General features: G+C 41.8%; 1 protein-coding gene across 2 annotated transcripts in view; it reads left to right on the forward strand.

Moving 5' to 3' along the window:
- Window positions 1–22497, forward strand: part of TMEM67 (transmembrane protein 67) — a 98127-nt gene extending 75630 nt beyond the window's left edge. Inside the window, exons 29-31 of one of the 2 annotated variants that reach the window (XR_001905720.3) lie at window positions 10749–10819; window positions 21052–21159; window positions 21924–22497. The gene's annotated coding sequence lies outside the window, so the exon portion shown is untranslated. Of the gene's footprint in view, window positions 1–10748; window positions 10820–21051 lie in introns of both variants that reach the window. The other variant, XR_001905719.2, reaches the window with a different exon arrangement.
- The last annotated feature ends 684 nt before the right edge of the window (window positions 22498–23181 follow it).

The raw sequence follows: 23181 nt of genomic DNA on the forward strand, positions 1-23181 counted from the left end.
GCTAGAAGTAGCGGTAGACAAACTGCCTACCACACAGTTGTCTGTGGGTTTTAAAAAATAACTGCTTCTGTTATTTTTATAATAATTATTGCTTCCATTGTAGTTATTATCATTACAAGGAATACATGGCTGTGGCCCAAGGATAAATAAATAATCACAGATGATCAGTAGAATGAGGTCCAGGAAGAAGTCCACAGGTGTGTGGATATGTATATACACACATGACAAGGGTAGCATGCAGTGCAGCAAGGGAAAGGTGTTTATAGATGTGCCATTGAATATCCCAGTGGAAAAAACACATGCCCCTATGTCATACTTACACAAAAATCACTTTCAGGTAGATGCTAAATCTAAATGTGAAAAGGTAAATGGTAAAGTTTCTAGAAGATAAAAGGGGAATATATTCATGACTTTCATGTAGGTCTTTTAGTTTTTTGTTTTGTTTTGAGACAGGGTCACTCTGTTGCCCAGGTTTGAGTGCAGTGGCACAATCATGGCTCACTGTAGACTTGACCTCCCAGGGTCAAACGATCCTCGCACCTCAGTCTCCAGAGTACTTGGGATTACAGGCACATGCCTCCCTGCTTGGATAATTTTAAATTTTTTTGTAGAGACAGAGTCTCATTATGTTGCCCGGGCTGGACTCAGACTCCTGGCCTCAAGCGATCCTCCAGCCTCAGTCTCCCAAAGGACTAGGATTACACACCTGTGCGTGAGCCACTGCACCTAGCCTGCCAAAATTTCTTAAGATCCCAAAAAGGCTGGGCACGGTGGCTCATGCCTGTAATCCCAGCACCTTGGGAGGCCGAGGTGAGTGGATCACTTGATCTCAGGAGTTCAAGAGAACTTGGGCAACATGGTGAAACCCTGTCTGTACCAAAAATACAAAAACTTAGCCAGGCATGGTGGCATGTGCCTGTAGTCCCAGCTACTCAGGAGGGAGGATCACTTGAGCCCAGGGATGTGGAGGTTGTAGTGAACCGAGATCGCATCACTGAACTCCAGCCTGGGTGACAGAGTGAGACCCTGTCTGTCTCAAAATAAGACCCAAAAAAGATGAACCATAAAATAAAAGATTTGTAAATTGGACTTTACAATTTGCATTAAATTATACTTTTATAAATTTATATGTGTAAATTTGGAATTTACATTAAAATCGGGAACACTGTACATCAGAAGACCCCATTATAAGAATGAAAAGACAAACCTCGATATGAGAAAAACAAATTGCAAACAGATTGGACAAAGCACTCCTGTCCTGAATAAAGAACTCGTCAAATCAATAAGGAAGACAGGCAACACAATAGAAAAATGAGCAAGACTTAAGCAGCCATCCCTCCAAAGAAGGTTTCCAAATGACCAATAAAGACCTGTGAAAAGTGCTCAACTTTGTTAGTCATAAGAAGGCAAAATAAAACCATGTGATACCACTACAAAACCAACAAAATGGCTGAAAGTTAAAAACTTAAAATCCCATGTGTGGGCAAGAATGTGTGGAGCAGAAGAACTTTCATACCGTTTACTATGTAAAGTGAGTGGATTCGCGTTAATCTGTAACTTTTGGTTGGACTATCCTGAATCTTAAAGACAGGAAGACCTGAAGCCTTTGCAGTTTGTATTTAACCAAACCCATGGCTGACAGCAGATGGCAGCGGAGCGCACAGTAAGCTTTTCAGGACCGGGCTGGGGCCCTTCTGACTGTAGCTCACAGGTAGGTGTGCTCACAGGATGGCGGAGGCAAGAGGAACGCCATTCTCCCTGTCCTCCACTTCACTCCTTGTCCACCTCCTAACTTCTGTCGTCTCTCCCTTTACTGCACCAGAGTGCTGGGCAGCTCAGATGACTACAGTGCATTCTAAATCTAGTGCTGAGTTTTTAAAACCCAGGTTAGGGAATTGAATGCTAAAATTAGAGATGATATACTTTCATCCATCTCCTAGGGAATAGGGTCACAAAACAGGTCATGCTTCAGAAAAAATTTAAGAACAAATTATCTAATGATTCGAGAATCTTCCTTCATTTTAATGAAATACATATTACATTAAAATCTCTTTAAAAATCAAACTCTTATCAAAAGTATATAACGCCCTTTTTCTATATACAATGTCCCCAATGGGACACTAGGTGCTAAGGATTTGGAGGTAGATAAGACCTTGCCTTTACTTTTACAGAGCTTATAGTTAAACAGAAAAGACAGAACAACAAATTAATAAAAGCACAGTAAGTACTGTGTTTTTATCCTATTGCTGCTGTAACAAATTACCACAATTGAGTGACTTAAACCAACATAAAAGTAGTATCTTACAATTCTGGGTGGCAGAAGTCTGAAATGGGTTTCACTGCACTGAAATCAACTTGTCAGCCTGGCTGGGTTTCTTCTGGAGGCTCTAAGGAAGACCCCCTCTTTGACTTGCGAGGACTTCTGTGATTACATTGGGCCCACTGGATAATTCAGGATAATTTTCCCATCTCAAGATCCTTAGCTTAATCACATTGGCGAAGTCCCCTTTGCTGTGTAAGGTAACATATTTATAGGCTCTGGGGATTAGGATATGGATTTTTTTTTTTTTTGGTGGGTGGGTGGGGGTGTGTGAGGGCGTTATTTTGCCTACTATAGAGCACTATCCATCTGTAGGGTACAAGAACATAAAACTAGCATACTTATGATAGTTTGGGTAGTCTGGAAAGGCCTGTGGAGGGGATACTTTAACTGAGACAAAGCAAGAGCAGTAGCTAGCGAGGACTATAGGATGGTAATGAGTTTGAAATTTTCCAGATAGAAGGAACAGCATGTGCAAAGGCCCTGATATGGGGGTATCCTTGTCTACAGAGGGTCTAGATTGACCATTTGATAGAATTGACCAGATTCAAAAAGGGATTTATTTAGAGTTAAGAATATAGTTTCAAAGTAAGAAAAAAACTAAGTGCCTTATTCCGTTTAATTTCGGGTTTTCAGTCTTCCCCATTACAGCAAACAGAACAAGATTTTGTCCTTTTTTTTTAGCTAGCTGAATGTCGTTCAATCCACTGAACAGTTCTCATTTTTTGGAACCTCTCTCAAAGCCGTCATTACACACAGTTTCAAAGGATTGTTACCTAGAAGGGTGACAGACCAAGCTCAGAACACAAAGCCAAAGTCAGTGATCTAATCCTGTTTGGGAAAGGTCTGCTCCTTGCTGGGGTCAGCTATTATTCTGATCATGTTTTCATGTTGGCAGTTTTCTTTTGCAGCTGCTCTCATTGTGAGGAGTTAAGGGACAGCTGGTAGCAGACCAGGGCTTTAAAAAAAAGATTTTAAAATGAATCATAGAGCTCTTTTTCCTCTTATGTCACTTATTGAGCTTTGAAACTCAAGCCAGCTGATTGGAGATAATCGTGGCCAGTGTTTGCATGGTGCTTTGATTTTTGATATTTTAATAAGAATTTAGATGCCTTTCTATATATTTTTTTAGCTACTTTGTATCACATGAGCACAACCATGCCAGCTGCCAGGGAGACTCATTAAATTGACATTTTAAATATTTCTGTAAATGACTAGAACACTTTAGCTTTAACTCCCAGAGAGTAAAAGGCTATAAGGTTTTACGCCCAAGAGTATCTGTCCTGTAATCTAAACAAAATGGAACTCCAAACCCATTCCTCTTATTCTGTCTGCTCTCCTTGGTTATAAAACTGCAGGAAGAGCCATCATTCAATCACTTTTTTTTTTCCTGTATGCTAAGGATAAAGAGGCACAGTAGAATTATAGCTAAGAGCAAAGACTTTGAATTCTGACAGGCCTGGCTTTGATTTCCCAACTTCTCTATTTCCTTTGCATATGATCATAAGCAAACTCTCCCACCTCTATGAGTCTCTTTTTTTGTTGTTGTTTTTGTTTGTTTGTTTGTTTGTTTGTTTTGAGATAGGGTCTCACTCTGTTGCCCAGGCTGGAGTGCAGTGGCATGATCTCAACTCCCTGCAACCTCCGCCTCCCAGGTTCAAGCAATTCTCCCACCTCGGCCTCTCGAGTAGCGGGGATTAACGGGCATGCGCCACCATACCCAGCTAATTTTTGTGTTTTTAATAGAGACGGGGTTTTACCATGTTGGCCAGGCTGGTCTCAAACTCCTGACCACAAATGATCCACCCACGTTGGCCTCCCACAGTGCTGGGATCATAGGCATGAGCCACCGCACCCAGCCTATGAGCCTCTTCTTTGTCTGTCAACCTGGATAATATCTGCTTCAAAAGGGTTGTCATAAGGATTGAGGGAGATAATAGAAGTACAGTTGTTAGCACAGTGCCTGGAATAGGTCAGCATACAACGAATACAGTATGTCATTTTGACTGAATTATTATTTTGACAGCCACAAAACAAATTCATGTGACACATTTACTTATTTGACCGCTTCTGTGGTATGCCTGAGGGGAGTATAGGTACAACATTCCAGAGAAGGAGAGCTGGTGCAAGGACAGTGCTCCAGAAAAAACAGTAACAGTTTCAACGGACCACAGGCTCAATATGGAACAACACTGGGATGAGATTGTTAATGTAATTTAAGGCCACATTAATTGAGTGTCCAAAATAAAGGAGGAAATGGCCCTATTGGGTGCTATTCAAACCTTATTCATGGTATTGTTTCTGGTTCTGAACGTGTCTGGGTATCAGTACTTTGATAATTGGATTTTATTGGGAGGGTGGTGATCAGGATGATGAAGGATGCTGAGATGCCCATGCATAATAGAAGGAACTGGAGAAAAAATGAACCAGAACCATGATGGTGTTCTTCAAATATTTGTCCCATAGAAGAAGCAGCTGATATCCATATAGCTCCCAGGTGCAGAACTAGGCTCAATGAATGAAAGCTATGAAATGGTGAATTTCAGCGCAAGAGGGAAGAATTTTTAGATAATTTAGAGCTGCTCAAATAATAGTGGCTTCCTGACATTTACATCCTTCTGCATATGCATTATGGAAATGAGACAGGGATGCTGAAAGGAGTTATCTCTCTTGAGGGAGGGATAGACCACATGGATTGCACCATCTTTTCCCAATTGACCATTTGGGTGTACACATAAAGCCTTCCCATACAAAATTACAACATCGAAGGAGGCTGCCTATTTGGCCTCCTGTGATGGTGAGCTCTGAGAACTGAAATAAGAAACCTTAAAGCTAACTGCCTTACAGGCAGAATAACCGGATCATAATAGACTCATTTATATAGTTGTACTATTTTGGGAAGTATAACTTATTCCATAATGATGTGTTCAGTAAGTCATTAAGTAACAAGCATTGTTATTCAGGTCTTGAGGGACTCTGTAAGTAAGTGGGTTAGAAAAGAATCTGAAATGATGGGGATAAAGTGAAAGCTGTGTGACTCAATTCTTCTTCCTCCCAAAAGAAATGGGCTCCAAAGTTAGATATATATTTAATTGGGTAGTGGAAAGTACACTGAACTGGAAGTTCTAAAGTTTAGGTTTTAGTCTTATCTCTGTTGATAACTAGACCTTGGCTAAATCAGGTACACTTTCTAGGCTTCTGTTTCATTTATAAGTCCAATGATCTCTAAGTCCTCTTCTTTCTCTAATGTCATGATCTGCAATTGATAATGTTCTACACGTAAAATGCTGGATGAAGATGATTCATGTTCATTAGAGCCCACTTGTTCTTGGACATGTCATTTATCCTAAAATTCAGTTTTGTATATTTTTATTTTTATTTATTATTATTTTTTGAGATGGAGTATCGCTCTTGTCACCAAGGCTGGAGTGCAATGGCGCAATCTCAGCTCACTGCAACCTCTGCCTCCCAGGCTCAAGCGATTCTCCTGCCTCAGCCTCCCAAGTAGCTGAGATTACAGGTGCATGCCACCACACCCAGCTAATTTTTTGTACTTTTAGTACAGACAAAGTTTCACCATATTGACCAGGCTGGTCTCAAACCCCTGACCTCAGGTATCCGCCCACCTCAGCCTCCCAGAGTGCTGGGATTATAGACATGAGCCACCATGCCCGGCCAGTTTTATATATTTTTAAATGGCAGATAATAATCTTGAGAAGGTGAGCATGGCAGAATTTATAAAAAGTACAGCAGTTTAAACTCAGACAACATATGCGAAAAAATTGTTATGACCTTGCCATTTAAACATGACTCATAGTATGAATTATGCTGCAGCAAAGCCCTGAATTATTACCTCAAAATAAATCAACCTGTAGGAGGATATTGATAGTTGCCTGTGGAATATCCATTCTCCCCTTCTTCATTTTATTTTATTTTATTTTTTAAAAAAGAGACAGAGTCTCACTCTGTCATCCAGCCTGGAGTGCAGTGGTGCAATCATAGCTCACTGCAGCTGCAGCCTACCAGGCTCAGCCTGGGCGGTTGGCAAGTGATCCTCCTGCCTCAGCCTCCTGAGTAGCTGGGACTACAGGCATGTGCCACCACGCCTGCCTAATTTTTGTATTTGTTCTTTCTTTCTGTTTTTGTTTGTTTGTTTGTTTGTTTTGATATTTTTTGCCTAATTTTTTGCCTGCCTAATTTTTGTATTTTTTGTAGAGATGAGGATCCCACTGTGTGGCCCAGGCTGGTCTTGAACCCCTGTGCTCAAGCAATCTTCCCGCCTCAGCTCCCAAAGTGTTGAGATTACAGGCATGAGCCACGGTGCCTGGCTCCCCTTCTTCTTTTTTTTTTTTTTTAACTATGGAACACTGGTTTCATTTGGGATGGAATCTTCTTAGTTTCCATTGTGGCTAAGAAGCCCTGTTTCATGGTGGCCAATGAGAGGCAAGGAGAAGTCTGCTGATGAGGCATCTGAGAAGGCTATTGATTTCCTCATAAAAAGGAATAAATGGCCGGGCACGGTGGTTCACGCCTGTAATCCCAGCACTTTGGGAGGCCGAGGCGGGCGGATCACGAAGTCAGGAGATCGAGACCATCTTGGCTAACACGGTGAAACCCCGTCTCTACTAAAAATACAAAAAAATTAGCCAGGCATGGCGGCGGATGCCTGTGGTCCCAGCTACTTGGGAGGCTGAGGCAGGAGAATGGCGTGAGCCCTGGAGGCGGAGCTTGCAGTGAGCTGAGATCGCGCCACTGCACTCCAGCCTGGGCGACACAGCGAGACTCTGTCTCAAAAAAAAAAAAAAAAAAAAGGAATAAATATGCTGGTACACACTTTTTGCCCTTCTTCTGTCTTCCTGCCTGGAATGTGTTCATGATGCCTGGAGATGCAGGAGCGTGAGGATGTACAGTAGGCGGGTAGAGAAGCTGGGTCTTTGACCACTATCTTGAGCAGCTGTGCCAGCCCCAGGCTGCATCCACTTCTTGTTATTGGGAAGGACAAAGCCCTATTTACAGACAGGTCTCTATTCCATGCAGCTTAATGCAATCCTGACTCATAAAGTACCTCCAAACCACTGCTCCCCAGTTGTTCCATGTCAGGTACACCATAGTATGAACTTATTTCACTTGATACCCTCCAGAAGGTCCTACCTCTTAAAAGAACATGTAGCTATATGCCATGAAGTGTTTTTGGAGAAGTCACCACCACCATCACCACCATCATCATCACCCTCAACAACAACAAGAGCAACAAACAAGTAGTAAGTATTTACCATGTGTCTTAAGGAACTTTTGATTAATTGACTGACTTCAAACAGCACTGCTTATTTCGGGAACACTTATCGAGAGAAAAGAGGCCAGGGGCAGTGGCTCACGCTTGTAATCCCAACACTTTGGGAGGCCAAGGTGGGTGGATTGCTTGAGGTCAAGAGTTCAAGACCAGGCTGACCAACATCCAGCTACTTGGGAGGCTGAGGCAGGAGAATCGCTTGAACCTGGGAGGCAGAGGTTGCAGTGAGCTGAGATCACACGACAGCATTCAGCTTGGGTGACAGAGCAAGACCCTGTCTCAAAAAAAAAAAAAAAGTATTAACTCACTTTCTTGAATAGCCCTTTTAAGATTATACCTATATGTTGGGCCATAAAACTATATTTAACTGCTAAGAAGGCAAACAAAAGTATCGTTAGTCAAGTGTTTAGTTCATTTTTATTATAACATTTCATGTTATATTCATGTTAACACTAGCTGTTTTTATGGTTATTCATTTTATAGCATATTGGAGTCTCTTGTAACATTATGTGTACATTACATTTATGCCTATTTTATAGAAATTAAGAAATAATTTTACAATTTGAGGTAATTATATAAGTTAATACTTTGCTTTTGTGACATGCAGTTGGTTCTATTTATGGCTTATGTGATGCTGAGTTATTGGTCAGGATGCCACTCTGTTATAACCATTGTCCCAGGGGGAAAATAGACTCTTCTTTGTAGTAGTACACCTGTCGCAGTTTCCAGGAATGCCTGCACTCCATTCAAGGGCAGAAATAGGCATAGTTTTCTTCTTCCTGTAAGGATTTGTCACCGTATGTCCCAGATGGACAGAACAAACTACTTCCTTGAGCTCTCTCACTCAAGTCTTTCCTCAAAATCAGGAGATTTCCTTTATCGGTGCTCTGTGTGTGTGTGTGTGTGTGTGTGTATCTTTTCACTAATGAGCCATGTTCACTTCCCAAGCACTAACACTTGCTACAGCACCTCCACTCCTGCTCACTGGGTCTACTCCTCTAACTCCCTCTAAGCATGGCCATATCCCTCAAATGCAGCCAGGGGCCTCTGCTCCCTGTGATCACGCAGGCTTAGAGCTGGTTGGCTCCTCAGTTCCTCTATGGTTCCCACAAGAAATGCAGTCTCACCAAGCATTCTGTGATTTTTTTTTTAACTTTCTGAGGATTCAAGAGGCCCCATTATGAAACAGCACAACATCTCCTCTCTCCCTTTCTTCCTCTCTCTCTTTTTCTCTCCCCTTCTCTCTATGGTATTTTTAATATATAGTGGATGAAAATATATACATATATATATTTATATATAAATATAATAATATATAAATAAATATATAAAAATTTATATAAAAGCATAAATATATATAAATATAATATATAAAAATATATTAAAATTTATATAAATGTATAAATATATATATTTTTTCATCCACAGTTCCTGGCTCATAACTCCCATAGCCCTTGTTACAGTATTTTGTTATAATCTTGGGGGGGCACTTTAGGCCTCAGAATCAGGCTTTAGAAAATAGAATCTTTCTCTGACCTTCCCCCACCCTTCTTTCTCTCCCCAAGACAGGAATCTTCCCCTACTTTTCCGTCTTGGAGCTGACCATAAATTCCCTGAGCTACCTTGTGTGATTGCAGGCCGTAAGACTCCCATTTCAGAAGGGGTCCTGCCCCATAACCTGGAGGAAGGAGCGCTGCACAGAGAAGCCAAGGAGAACCTGAGCAGACAGGCTTTGCTGGGTCTCCCCACTCAGTCTATGAGCATGAGATCATATCCTTTTGTCCAAACACATTTCTACATGGTTGTCAATCATGTCTATCCAAGGACGTCTCCATAAAAAGCCCAAGAGGACAGCATTTGGGGAATTTCCGAATGGCTGAGCACAGGAGATAACTGGAGGGTGGAGTGCCTGTGGAAGCCCTGCACCCCTCCCGCCATACCTCACTCTATATATATCTGTATCCTTTGTAATATCCTTTATAACAAACTGGTCAATGTGTTTCCCTGAGTTCTGTGAGCCACTCTAGCAAATTAACCCAACCCAAAGAGTGGTTGTAGCAATCCCAAATTGAAGCCAGTCTGTCAGGACTTCTGGAGGCCCTGACATGTGACTGGTATCTGGGAGCTGGGCTGATCCTGGGGACTGAGCCTTCAACCTGTGGGATCTGACACTATCTCCAGACAGATAGTGTCAAAATTGAACTGTAGCGCCAGGTTGGTGTCTGCTGCAGAACTGATTGCTTGTTGGGGAGAAACTCCCAGACATTTGATCACAGAAATCTTGTGTGTTGATTGTTGTAAGAGAATAAGAAAAAGCACACTGAGTATCATTTTATCCACACTTAGACCCTCCCTCTGGGTTCACCCAGGAGCTTCTTATAATATAACAAGCCAAGCCCAGCTTCTGTAGACCGTTTTTACCTCAGGCAGGATGGTATTTTCCTAACACAGGCCAAGCTCTCCCTGGCAGGAATTCTTGTTATAATTGTCATACACAAAAGGCATTTGCCCACGTATTTCCATGAATAATCCAAGAAAGTTCTGCCTTCACACAATCATTTCATGATCTCGTATTTTGATTTTAGGTGACAGTAGCGTGAGGGTCTGGACCTTCCTCAGCTTGTGATGATCATGGACACTAACAGAGTAAATCCAGGTGAAGCCAGGTCCTTGAGACCCGCAGCACATCTGGAATATTCACTCCTGTTACACTCACATGTTCAGTGCCCCCACTTTCACACACACCACATAGGGAGCATAGAAAGCACCCAGCACTAAAATCATTTCCAGTTTTAAAATCACTGTGCCAAGTAAGAGGAGACAACCCATGTGAGTTGACCAGGCCTTTCTTTGAGCCCCCTTAAGGTTAAGTTATCTTAGAAAAGGCCCAGGGAAGACAGGGGGCCTTGAGAATGAAAGAATGGCCAGGTTAACAAGCACATGTGAGTACAAGGTGTGCATTTAGCTCAGCTGATGAAGCAAGAGATTAAAACATGGAACTTGTTGAACATTTTGCCAACAATTAGACAAATGATTTCTATTACAATGGACATTTTGACTCTCTTTTGAAGAAAAATAACAGCTGTTGATGGTTTAATATTACTAATATAACGGGACTATTTTTTCTGTCATTTACAGTCAAATGAAAGCCATTCGCCAATCTTCCAATCTATTGAGAATACTCTGTCGTGTAATATCCAAATGAAATGGTGAGTATCCAGTTCCCAAACCAAATATTGTGAGAAGCCCTGCCTCCTTCCAGGGTTCTCAGGATTCCTGGGAGGGTGTGCATGAGTGCATTCATGTGCTTGTGTGCATGTGCATGTGCATATGTGTGTGTACGTGTGCTTGTTAGCCTGTGTGTGCGGTGGACGTCACAGCAGAGGAGCAGAGTGTGCAGAAGGCTGGCTTCTGTTCTTCAAGTAATCTCTCTCTGAAAGGTTCTGCTGAATTCCCGTTTCTCATCTTGCCCTGCAGCTATTGTTCTTACTTCTACCACTTCACCTCATTGGGTGAATCCCCTACACGGATTCCGTTTCCTTCATTCTCTGAAGCACCATTAACATTAGACAATTGCATATTTTAACTTTTGCTGAAAGTCAGGGGTGATGGAGAGGGGCACTGCTTGGAAAACAACTTCAAGCTATACATCAGGTCTTGCCATCCTCCAAGTCCTTTAGTCAACTCTCCAGCACAGGAAATTTACATTACTATCCGTCCTTTTAGGGCCTTGCCTGCTGCTGTGCTCCTAGGGCCGACTTTCCTCTCTACCCTCATTCCTCTGAATCATCTTCTTGGAGTCCCCAGGGTTCCTATACCTTTCTCCTTCACCAGCAGAGACTCAGAAACTCTCTATACAGAAGAAGGAGCTCAGCAAGAACAGCCTGATTGGGAACTGGGGCTAGAGGTCTTACCTCAAAGTCTGCTTTGCTTTGAAGCACACTATTTTTACTTAGATTGTATGTTACTCGGATTGGGTAGGGGCTCCAATGGAGGCTACAGGAAAGAGCTAAAGTCACTTCCATTGATACAGCCACCCCTCATTTTAGCACTGCAACTCCACCATCTCTCTACTTACAGTACAATTTAGTTATCTGCCAGAATCCCCTTTTTCCAGAATATGCCTTGGAGAGACCACCTTCTATAATCAAAAGACCCCTCTAGGTATTTCTCAAGCAAAAGCGCAGACTTGTTTATTCCACCTTCCAGAATGTGAAAGCAACTTCACACATTTCTTTTTAAAACAGCAATTGGGCCGGGTGTGGTGGCTTACGCCTGTGATCCCAGCACTTTGGGAGGCCAAGGCAGCAGATTACTTGAGGTCAGGAGTTTGAGACCAGCCTGGCCAACGTGATGAAACCCCGTCTCTACTAAAAATACAAAAATTAGCTGAGTGTGGTGGCAGGCACCTGTCATCCCAGCTACTCTGGAGGCTGAGGCAGGAGAATCGCTTGAACCTGGGAGGCAGAGGTTGCAGTGAGCCGAGATTGCGCCACTGCACTCCAGCCTGGGCGACAGAGTGAAACTCCATCTCAAAAAATACGTAAATAAAAAATTTAAAAATTCTCCCAGCACTTTGGGAGGCCGAGGCGGGTGGATCACGAGGTCAGGAGATCAAGACCATCTTGGCTAACGTGGTGAAACCCCGTCTCTACTAAAAATACAAAAAAATTAGCCTGGCGTGGTGGCAGGCACCTGTAGTCCCAGCTAATTGGGAGGCTGAGGCAGGAGAATGGTGTGAACCCAGGAGACGGAGCTTGCAGTAAGCCGAGATCGTGCCACTGCACTCCAGCCTGGGTGACAGAGTGAGACTCTGTCTCAAAAAATAAATAAATAAATAAGTAACTTTAAAAAAATTAAGCATAATAAAATAGCACTTGATTCATTTCTGTAAAACTTGTAAAATATATGAGACAAAGTAGCAAACATAAGAAGCCATATTTGTTCATTTCTTCCTGGCAACACAATTTCATAAAGTCCCTGACTCTGTGGGACATGCAGCTCTCTGGAAAGATGCTTTGAAGACAAAACAGGAGAGGGCACATAGGCCCCCCCATGTCTCTTGCCTGAGTTACTACACTCCTTAAAAGATAAATGACCTGGTCCTTGCCTTGTCCTCCAGATAAGATAACGTCAGATGGGGTTAGTGATTATGCCTCTGTAATTTATAACCAGATGTACTCTTACACCCAAACCGTGATGTGATTCTTCTTTAATGTAACTTCTCAGGAAGTTTGATGTGATTTTGCGTGTACTGAACCCCCACCACCTATATATAAGCAGTGGGATGAAAAACTGTGCCAGAGCCGAGAGACTGCTCCCAGGCTCCAGGCCTTGGTCCACAGTCCCCGGGAAGACTTCTAAATAAAGCTAGCTTTAATTCTTTAAAAGCCTGATGCTCGGGCGGTCGCGGTGGCTCATGCCTGTAATCCCAGCACTTTGAGAGGCCGAGGTGGGCAAATTGCTTGAGCTCAGGAGTTCGAGACCAGCTTGGGCAACACGGTAAAACCCTGTCTCTACTAAAAATACAAAAATTAGCCAGGCGTGTTGGCATGCGCCTGTAGTCCCAGCTACTCAGGAGACTGAGGCAGGAGAATTGCTTGAACCCTGGAGGCAGAGATTGCAGTGAGTCGAGATCGCGCCACCACACTCCAGCCTGGCAACAGAGGGAGACTCCATCTCAGAAAAAAAAGCCTGACGCTTTTTCTTTAGTCAACAAATGAAAGAGTGTTCAGTCTTCACTCTGTTTTTAGGATGTTGTCAAGTTTTACAATGGGAAAGAAGTCCCAAAATCATAGAATTTAGGCGACCTTAGCAATGGTAGCTTACCTCGCTCATTTGTGGTTCAGAAAGCTGAAGCCCAAAGCAGTTTTGTGGTAGGTCCAAGGTCGCTGGCAAGCCCCTCAGTGGAGAGCTAGCACTCAAGTCTCCTCAGGACAGCCATAGCCAGGCTGAGAATAGTTTAATAGAGAAATGATCTAATTTAGCTGTTTTACCTGGCTTGTCAAGTACGAGTGTGGCACAGAATTCTTAGAAACAGGACTTAAAAGTTAAAAGCATATACAAATGATATGCTTAGGCATGCAAAAATATGTGCATACATATTAGTTTTACTGGTGAAACCTATCTGCCAATAGAGAAATTTATGTGTGCTGTCAAAAAACAGCACTTCCTTTAGTGCAGCTCACATTGCAATTCAAATTGTTACAGAAGAATGTGAGTAAAATCTCCTGCAAGTAAAAAATGTGAGTCCTGGAGTCCCACCCGGACTTCAGTGTTTTTTGTTATTTGTTTTGTTTTGTTTGAAATAGGGTCTTGCGCTGTTGCCCATGCCCAGGATCGAGTACAGTGGTACAATCACAGCTCACTGCAGCCTTGACCTCCCAGGATCAAGCGATCCTCCCACCTCAGCCTCCCAAGTAGCTGGGACTACAGGCGTGTGCTGCTGTGCCTGGACAGACTTCAATGCTGAGCCTATTTTTTTCTCCTGAATAATTGCCTATAGGCAAGGTCACTTGGTGATGTATAACCCTTATGGCTCTGCTCTCTGTCCCTAAAGCACACTCAAATATTTTTTTCTGATTATAAAAAGAGTATATATTCACTTCATTGTAGAAATTTTGAAAACTATAGAAAACATAAAGAAAAGAAAACAAAAACTACCTGTAATTCCATCATTAGAGATAACCACAGATTACATTTTGGATTTAGCGTATTTTCCTAAGACATTTTTCTTTGCATTACAAATAACATATATCATATTTGTACTTTTTTCCATAAAGGTGTTACCATGTATACTATACACATTGTTTTGTAGCCTGCTCTTTTAAGCACCACAGCATAAGTATATCTCCCTGTAATTAAATATTCTTCAGAAATGGGTTTCAAAGATACTATTATTTTAAAAAATGGTTTCTTCCTAAAGAAGTACACACTAGGGCTAAGTTGATTTACTGAGCCCTTGAACTACTCATGATGACCTTTGAGAGATCACTCCAGGTCAAGCCCAAGCCCTCTTTAACATGGCTTCATGACCTGCTTCCCGGGCTGCTTTACTCCGCATTGTTCCATCCATGCTCAAACCCCAAGTGCCACAGATACCAGAATGAATTCCTGGAATAAAGCAGTCAGTCATTCAGCCAGTCCGTGTGTCTGTCTGCCCTCCTTCCTTCCCTCTCTCCTTGAGGTCTGAAAACCTGCCCTGGTCTCTCTCTGGAAAGCTCTCTCTTATTGCAGCTGCCTTACTCCTTACTCATCTTTTAGCTGTTAGTCTGCACTTCTCTCCTCAGGAAGCTTTCCCAGATCCCTCGTGACCGGGTCAGGTGTCCCTTTCCTAGGTCCCCACAGCCTCCTCACTTCGCTATTCATAGCAGACACAGAAGGCAGACAAGAAAACTTGTTAGGACAGGGACCATAACTGCCTAGTGTGTTCACAAAATTGTATCCCCAGTACGGACAACAGTATGTGGCACATATTATATGTTTATTTATTGGCTTATTTTTTATGTTATGTATTTCCCCGTGAGAATAAAAGCACTATGAGTAGGGGTCTTGTCTGTCTTATTAGCTACTGAATCTAACACCAGTACCTAGAATTCTGTTGACACCTTAAAGTATACTATCAGTATTAGTCTATTCTCACACTGCTATAAAGAAATACCTGAGACTGGGTATTTATAAAGAAAAGAGATTTAATTGGCTCATGGTTCTACAGGCTGTACAGGAAGCATGATGCTGGCATCTGCTTGGCTTCCAGGGAGGCCTCGGGAAACTTACAATCACAGTGGAAGGGAAAGAGGAAGCAGGAGGCCAGAGTAGGAGCAAGAGGGAAGAAGGAAGGTGCTGCACTCTTTTAAACAACCAGATTTCGTGAGAACTCACTCACTGTCACTAGAACAGCACCAAGAGGATGGTGCTAAATGATTCATGAGAAACCACCCCCATGATCCAATCACCTCCCACCAGGCCTCACTTCCCACACTGGGGATTACAGTTCTACATAAAATTTGGGTGGTGACACAGATTGAAACCATATCACTATTCCATATTTTTTTCTGTTTGTGGCTGTACATATATATATGTGTGTGTATGTACTGTTTTTCATAGAAATGAGATAACTTTGCATACTTTTTTGTAACCTGCTTTTTTCACTCATCTATATATTGTAAATATTATTTCATGTTAGTAAAGTCTTCTATAAACATTTTTTTCAATCCATCTTCCATTGTTGGACCTTTAAATTATTTTCTGTCATAAACTTTAAAATAAATTCTAACCATGTAGAAGAAACATCAGTACAGCCTATGAGCAGAAGGGAGCCTTTCTATTTGATGCATACCCACGTGGGGATTACAAGGTGGCACAAGAGAGCTTTCCTTGCCCCCAGTCTTCTTGGTGTTCCGGAACCCGCCCCCCTCAGATGGGGTCTGGAAGTAGGTCTGACCTGGCCTCCTTTCTTCCTCTTCTACCTTCTAGCTTTTTGCTGCTCAGCTTGTAAGATGCGCAATTTCCTCTGGTTTGTCCTGAAATGGAGCTGGGGAAGGGATAAACAAAAGTGGCCTTTACCTCCTTCCCACCAATGGTTCAGCCTCAGAGAGGAGTGATTAGATATTTCTTCTCTATTGTGTGTCCAGCCACACAATTTTTACAGAGCAGTAGCCCCAAACATCTGTCCTTGCTTGTTTGGGAAATGGTACTTCATTCAATTTGCAAGCATTCAAAGAACTTTTCTTTTCTAATCAAACTGCTGTGAACCACCATTTAGCTAAAGCTTTGCATCTATTTTCAATTATATTTTTAGGAGAACATTCTAAAAGAGTAAGTTCTGGCTTAAAGGTTATATGCCTTTTTATTTCTTTATTTTGTTTTAATGAGAAAAATTTTACTTTTTTAAAAAAAATTGTGTGTGTACACAGTAGGTGTATATGTTTATGGGGTACATGAGATGTTTTAACACAGGCATGCAATGTGAAATAAGCACAGCGTGGAGAATGGGGCATCCATCCCCCAAGCATTTATTCCTTGAGTTATTAACAGTCCAATTATACTCTTTAAGTTATTTTAAAATGTACAATTAAGCTATTATTGACTACAGTCACCCTACTGCGCTATCTAATAGTAGGTCTTATTCATTCTTTCTAACTATTTTTTTGCACATATTAACCATCCCCAACTCATTTCCAGCCCCCACTCCCCTTCCCAGCCTCTGGTAACAATCCTGCTACTCTCTAGTCCATGAATTTAATTGCTCCAATTTTTAGATCCCACAAATAAGTGAGAACATGTGGTGTTTGTCTTTCTGTGCCTGGCTTATTTCATTTAACATAACGATCTTCAGTTCCATCTATGTCATTGCAAATGACTGCATCTCATTCTTTTTTGTGGCTGAATAGTACTCCATGTGTATATGTACCACATTTTCTTTATCCATTCTTCTGTCAGTGGACACTTAGTTTGCTTCCAAATCTTAGCTATTGTAAACAGTGCTGTAACAAACATAGTAGTGCAGATATCTCACCAATATACTGATATTCTTTCTTTTGAGTATATACCCAGCAGTAGGATTGCTGGATCATAATGGTAGCTCAACTTTTAGTTTTCTGAGGAACTTCCAAGTTGTTCTTCATAGTAGTTGTACAAATTTACATTTCCACTAAGAGTGTACAGGGATTCCTTTTCTCCACATCCTCACCAGCATTTGTTACTGCCTATCTTTTGGATAAAAGCCGTTTTAGCTGATATCTCATTGCTATCAATGATGATATTTCGTTGTAGTTTTGATTTGCATTTATCTAATGATCAATGATATTGAGCAGCTTTTCTATTTATTGATTGATTGATTTTATTTGTGAGATGGAATTTTGCTCTTGTTGCTCAGGCTGGAGTACAATGGCATGATCTCAGCTCACCGCAACCTCTGCCTCCCGTGTTCAGATGATTCTCCTGCCTCAGCCTCCCAAGTAGCTGGGATTACAGGCATGCACTAATCATGCCCAGCTAATTTTTTTTGTATTTTTAGTAGAGACAGGGTTTCTCCATGTTGGTCAGGCTGGTCTCGAACTCCCAACCTCAGGTAATCCACCTACCTTGGCCTCCCAAAGTGCTGGGATTACAGGCATGTACCCAGCCTTGAGCAGTTTTTCATATGCCTCTGCCATTTGTATGTCTTCTTTTAAGAAATGTCTATTCAAATATTTTGTCCATCTTTTGATCAGATTATTAGATTTTTTTTCCTATAGGGTTGTTTGAGTTCCTTGTATATTCTGGTTATTAACCCCTTGCAGATGGGTGGTTATATACTTTTTTTTTTTTTTTTTTGAGATAGACTTTCACTCTGTTACCCAGGCTGGAGTGCAGTGGCACGATCTTGATTCACTGCAACCTCTGTCTCCTGGGTTCAAGCAATTTTTTGTATTTTTAGTAGAGACGGGGTTTCACCATATTGGCCAGGCTTGTCTCAGACTCCTGACCTCAAGTGATCTGCCCACCTCAGCTTCCCAAAGTGCTGGGATTATCAGCATGAGCCACCGCGCCCAGCTGTTATATGCATTTTTAAGTCTGGTGAATACATACTGTCAAATTGCCTTCCATGAAAATTGCACCAAATTACATTCCCACCAGTGGTGTACAATAATGCCTCCCAACACCAGGGATAATCCTGTTTTTGGTAGGCAATTTGTGGTATCTCATTTCATTAATGCGCATTTCCCTAACCCATATGTTTTTAGGTGATAGATAAAAAGTGGTATCTCGTTGTTGCATTAATTTGCATTTTTCTAAAGTTTATTTCCTTTAAAAAGTAATAATTTCAAAGTACATTTTTCTTTTTAGTAAACCAATAGAATTTTTAAATTTTCCTCTATTAATTCTGAGATCACCTGAGACAAGGAGACACCAGAGTTTTTAGTCACATCTCACAACCACACACTACAGGCAGTGGAGCTGAAAAGAAAGTGCTCATCTAAGCAACCTTACTGTTTTACAGATTAAAAAAAATAAGGCCGGGCACGCGGTAGCTCACGCCTGTAATCCCAGTACTTTGGGAGGCCAAGGCGGGTGGATCACCTGAGGTTGGGAGTTCGAGACCAGCCTGGCCAACATGAAGAAACCCTGTCTCTACTAAAAAATGCAAAATTAGCCAGGCGTGGTGGTGCATACCTGTAATCCCAGCTACTCGGGAGGCTGAGGCAGGAGAATCACTTGAACCTAGCAGGCAAAGGTTGTGGTGAGCCGAGAACACACCATTTTACTCCAGCGTGGGCAAAAAGAGTGAAACTCTGTCTCAGAGAAATAATAATAACATAAAAGTAAAAAAAATAAAACTAGGTCGGGCGTGGTGGCATACGCCTGTAATCCCAGAAATCTGGGAGGCCAAGGCGGGCAGATTATGAGGTCAAGAGATAAAGACCATCCTGACCAACATGGTGAAACCCTGTCTCCACTAAAAATAGAAAAATTTGCTGGGCGTGGTGGTGCATGCCTATAATCCCAGCTACTCAGGAGGCTGAGGCAAGAGAATTGCTCGAACCTCGAAGGCGGAGGTTGCAATCAGCCGAGATTATGCCACTGCATCCAGCCTCGTGACAGAATGAGACTCCGTCTCAATCAATCAATAAATAAATGAACAAATAAATAAAAATAAGGCCCAGTGGTTAAAGAAAAATGTGTCTAATGAAAGCTGTGATAGTTTAATCAAACACAAAATGAGGTTATTTTGTAGCTGCAAAAATGTCTGTGTATTTCAATTTAAGCAATATTATGTAGCATATACTGTACTTGGAAAAAGTTACTCAACAAGGTGCAGCAAGAAAACACAAACATAAAACTCCTTTCAAGGACTCTATGTACAGAAGTAAGGGATTAATATCAACAAAGTGCTTGATGAAAAGCAAAGGGTTAACAGTGAAAATGTGTAGAATGAAACTAAATTAATGAGGACAGTTGATGACATAGTCGAATTTATAGAAACTTGTCAGCACATAATGGAAATTAATTTTTTTTTTTTAGAGACAGAGTCTCACTGCATTGCCCGGGTTGGAGTGCCATGGTGCGATTGCAGCTCACTGCAGCCTCCGCCTACCGGGTTCAAGCGATTCTTTTGCCTCAGCCTCCCGAATAGCTGGGATTACAGGCATGCGCCACCATGCCCAGCTAATTTTGTATATTTAGTAGAGACAGGGTTTCACCATGTTAGCCAGGCTGATCTCGAACTCAGGACCTCAGGCGATCCACCCACCTCGGCCTCCCGAAGTGCTAGGATTACAGGTGCGAGTCACAGCACACAGCAGGAAAATAATTTGTTAAAACTATGTTAGGGGTGAGGTTTTTAAAATATTATTCTGGTGGGGAAAAAAACTTCACATATGACCACAGTTGTATGTACCTCCCATTAATTTGAATGTGGTTGTACAACAGCAGTTTCAGAAGATTGTGCTATCAGATGCCTCTATGTGGAGAAAGAATAGTCTATTCAATCAACAGGCACTCACTTATTCTAAACCTGGCGCTATGAAGGATCTGCTAAGATCAAAGACAAGGTCTTTCTGTCCTGGAAGAGTTTATCCTAATGGACAAGAAAGACAAAGAAATAACACGAAACAGTATGATAAGAACTATGATCATCCCATCTGAACCATTGTTGATCAGTCCCTGGGAGTTGTCAGCTCCAGGAAAGCTAGAAACAGGACAGACTGAGGTCAGATGCCAGAGACAGTAGGACCAAGATGCCAAAGCCTTGCCCAGCAGCACAGCACTGGTGTGGAGCTGAGATCAGAAGTGGAGCCAGGGCAAGCCTAGGGGACACATCTAAAGTCAGAAATGGTAGGGGATGGGGAAGAAGCAGGGCAAGGAGATGGGAAGCCTAAAGCAGGAGACCAGTGAGAGTTTGTGGGAAGAACATTCTGTTGTGTGGGGACTTTCTCAAGGCTCTATTGACCAACCCCAGGGAACAATCCACTGCTGACTTAAAGGCTATACTCTCCGACCAAGTATATAACTGTAGGGGTGGTATAAAGTGATCGGGGAGTCATCAACCTGAATTTTTGAGGCTTCAAAGAAGAAGTAGTGGAGAATGTGGTCTGGTCTGTTTGAAGGGTGGAGGACAGAAAGGAAATGGTGCAGGATGAGGCTGATAAATCGGTACCAAGAACCAACATTCATTGAGCACTTTCTCTGGAACAGGCCAAGTGTGAAGGGCTTCACACTCACGACCTTATTTAAGCCCCACAACAACCTTGTAGGATAAACTCTATTATTAGCCGTACTTCACAGATTAAGAAATTAAGAAACTGCAGATTCGAGAGTTTACATGATTTCTCTAAGGTTTCACGCTATAATGTGAGTTCTAACTCTAGAACTCTATTATTAACTACTAAATATGCTCTGTGGGGCATGACTGTAAAGAGGCTTTCTCAGACTAAAGGTTGTGCACTTTCTCTTTTAGGCATGGTGATGCCTGTTTGGAGGTATGGCTTAAAGTCATCAGCATAAACTTTAGAGCCTTTGGATCTGGGTTCAAATCACTATGACCTGGTGAGACTCCTTGTTCAAGGTAATTTTCTTAGGCATCATTTTCCTGTTCTGAATTAAGAATAATCACAATGTCTTTTTGCTGGAATGTTGTGAGACTTAAATATGACAATGTACATGAAAGCATCAGTTGACTACAAAGCTAAACGTAAATATTAACTGTTATGCTTTCTGCTGTATTTTATATAAACCCCCAAGGCAGCCATGAAGCAGAGTGATATGAGAGCCATCTGGAGACTATTTTAATGATCCAGATGAAGGATGATGACAAGGGCCTACGCCAAGGCAGTGGTAGTGAGGGTGGAGAGAAAGGACATATTTAAAGGATATTTAGGATGCTTTACAAAACAGAACCTAATGACAGATTGGATACAGAGAGGGAGAGGAAAGGGGGTCAGAATGATTCAGAGTTTTATGTTGAGTAATCGGGTGAATGGTGATGTCATTAATTAAGGAAGAAGAGTAGGCAGCATAATATGTTCTATTTCAGGAATATTGTGATGAGGTGTCTATGAGACATCCAGTAAGCGCACATGTGAAATGTGAGTGGGACTATGAGGGGGGTGCTCAGAAAAGAGATGTGCCATAGATTCAGATTTGGACATCACTGGGTATTTGTGAGACTAAAACTCTGACAATAGATGTGATGTCCAGCTAAGATGTAAAGCAATGGTTTGTGCCCCTTTAAAGTCAAGGAACCTTTCCACTCACACACAAAAATAAATGCTTATGCTAAAACCCAGTTTGCAAAACAGCTCAAAATGAAGCTTTTCTGGTTAAATCCAGAGTGAATTGCCTGGAGCCCACTTCTTGAGACAGCCTTTGAACAGGTTTAACTGAGCCCAGTTTGAGAACCGCCTACATGGAAAAGAGAAGAGGGTGAGTTATAACCACTAAACGGAGTCTGAAAGAAAGCAGCTTGTGCAAAATCAGACTGGAATTTTCATTTTAGATTTTTTGTGAAAAGCGTTTTTGAAACTTTAATGATTTTGGAAGCTTCACCCAGTTATTTGCAGTACTGATACTCATTCTGGCCTGCTCATACAGATGTTTGACCCTGTGTTTCAACATCTATGTGTGCCCAGCAGAAGCCGCAGGGCCATTCAAATAAAGATAGTTGGCTGAGTTTCCAAGTCTGTCTTTCCAAGTTCATGCACATTAGTTTTCCTTCTTATCAGCAGAGGCTTGTCTTGTACACATCCTCTGGGTCATTCGCGCTGAGATCACCATGTTAGTCCTAATTACCTTGATTCTTATGTGATCTCTAAACCAGATAAATGCCCATCCACCCAGGCAGTTGTTTAATAAAAGTTATCTTAAATATTTAACTTGTACATGTTTTAAGAAGTCGAATTGGCGAAACCTTTTCTCCGAATTAAATCAATTGAGTCTGCTTATTATTTCAACACCATCAAGGGTTTAATCCTAAATCCACTAAAGGTATTTTGATTTGGTTATTAAATCAGAAACACCTAATCATATGATAAGGAAAGATAATAGGAGCAAGAAAAAGAGGAGAGCAGAGGGAGGCCAAAAGAAAGAAGCAAGGACACCGGGTGATTATATTAAGAGCTACTTTAAAAACAAAAACAATAGCACTCTAACATATCAGTGATCTAACACAATAAAAATTTATCTCTCACTCAAAGTTCAACGTTGTGGATATTTATGATTAGCATGTGATGGTTCATTTTGTGACTTGGATACGTTTTTAGAGCCTCTACTTCTTTGCCTGGATCCTTTGCCACTTAGCGAGTGGATTGTGGATGAGAAGACTACATGGGAGAGGTTTCTATGGGCCAGGCTGAAGGTGAGCGCATCACTTCTTTCCACGTTCCCTCGGCCAGAATGAGCCACAGAGCCAGGCTTATCTGCAAGGGGGGTTGAGAAGTATCGTCTAGCCTTGTCCCCAGAGCTAAATGGAAGTGGAGAAAGTGAGCAGCAGCTGGTCTTTGGTACAGATGAAACAAAAAGTGCCCATGCACAGGTTTTGTAAAAATGAGGAAAAATGAATCTCTGGTACATAAAAATTTTCAGCCTGGCT

This window comes from Papio anubis, chromosome 8 (genome assembly GCF_008728515.1).
Source record: "Papio anubis isolate 15944 chromosome 8, Panubis1.0, whole genome shotgun sequence".
Taxonomy (NCBI): Eukaryota; Metazoa; Chordata; class Mammalia; order Primates; family Cercopithecidae; genus Papio; species Papio anubis.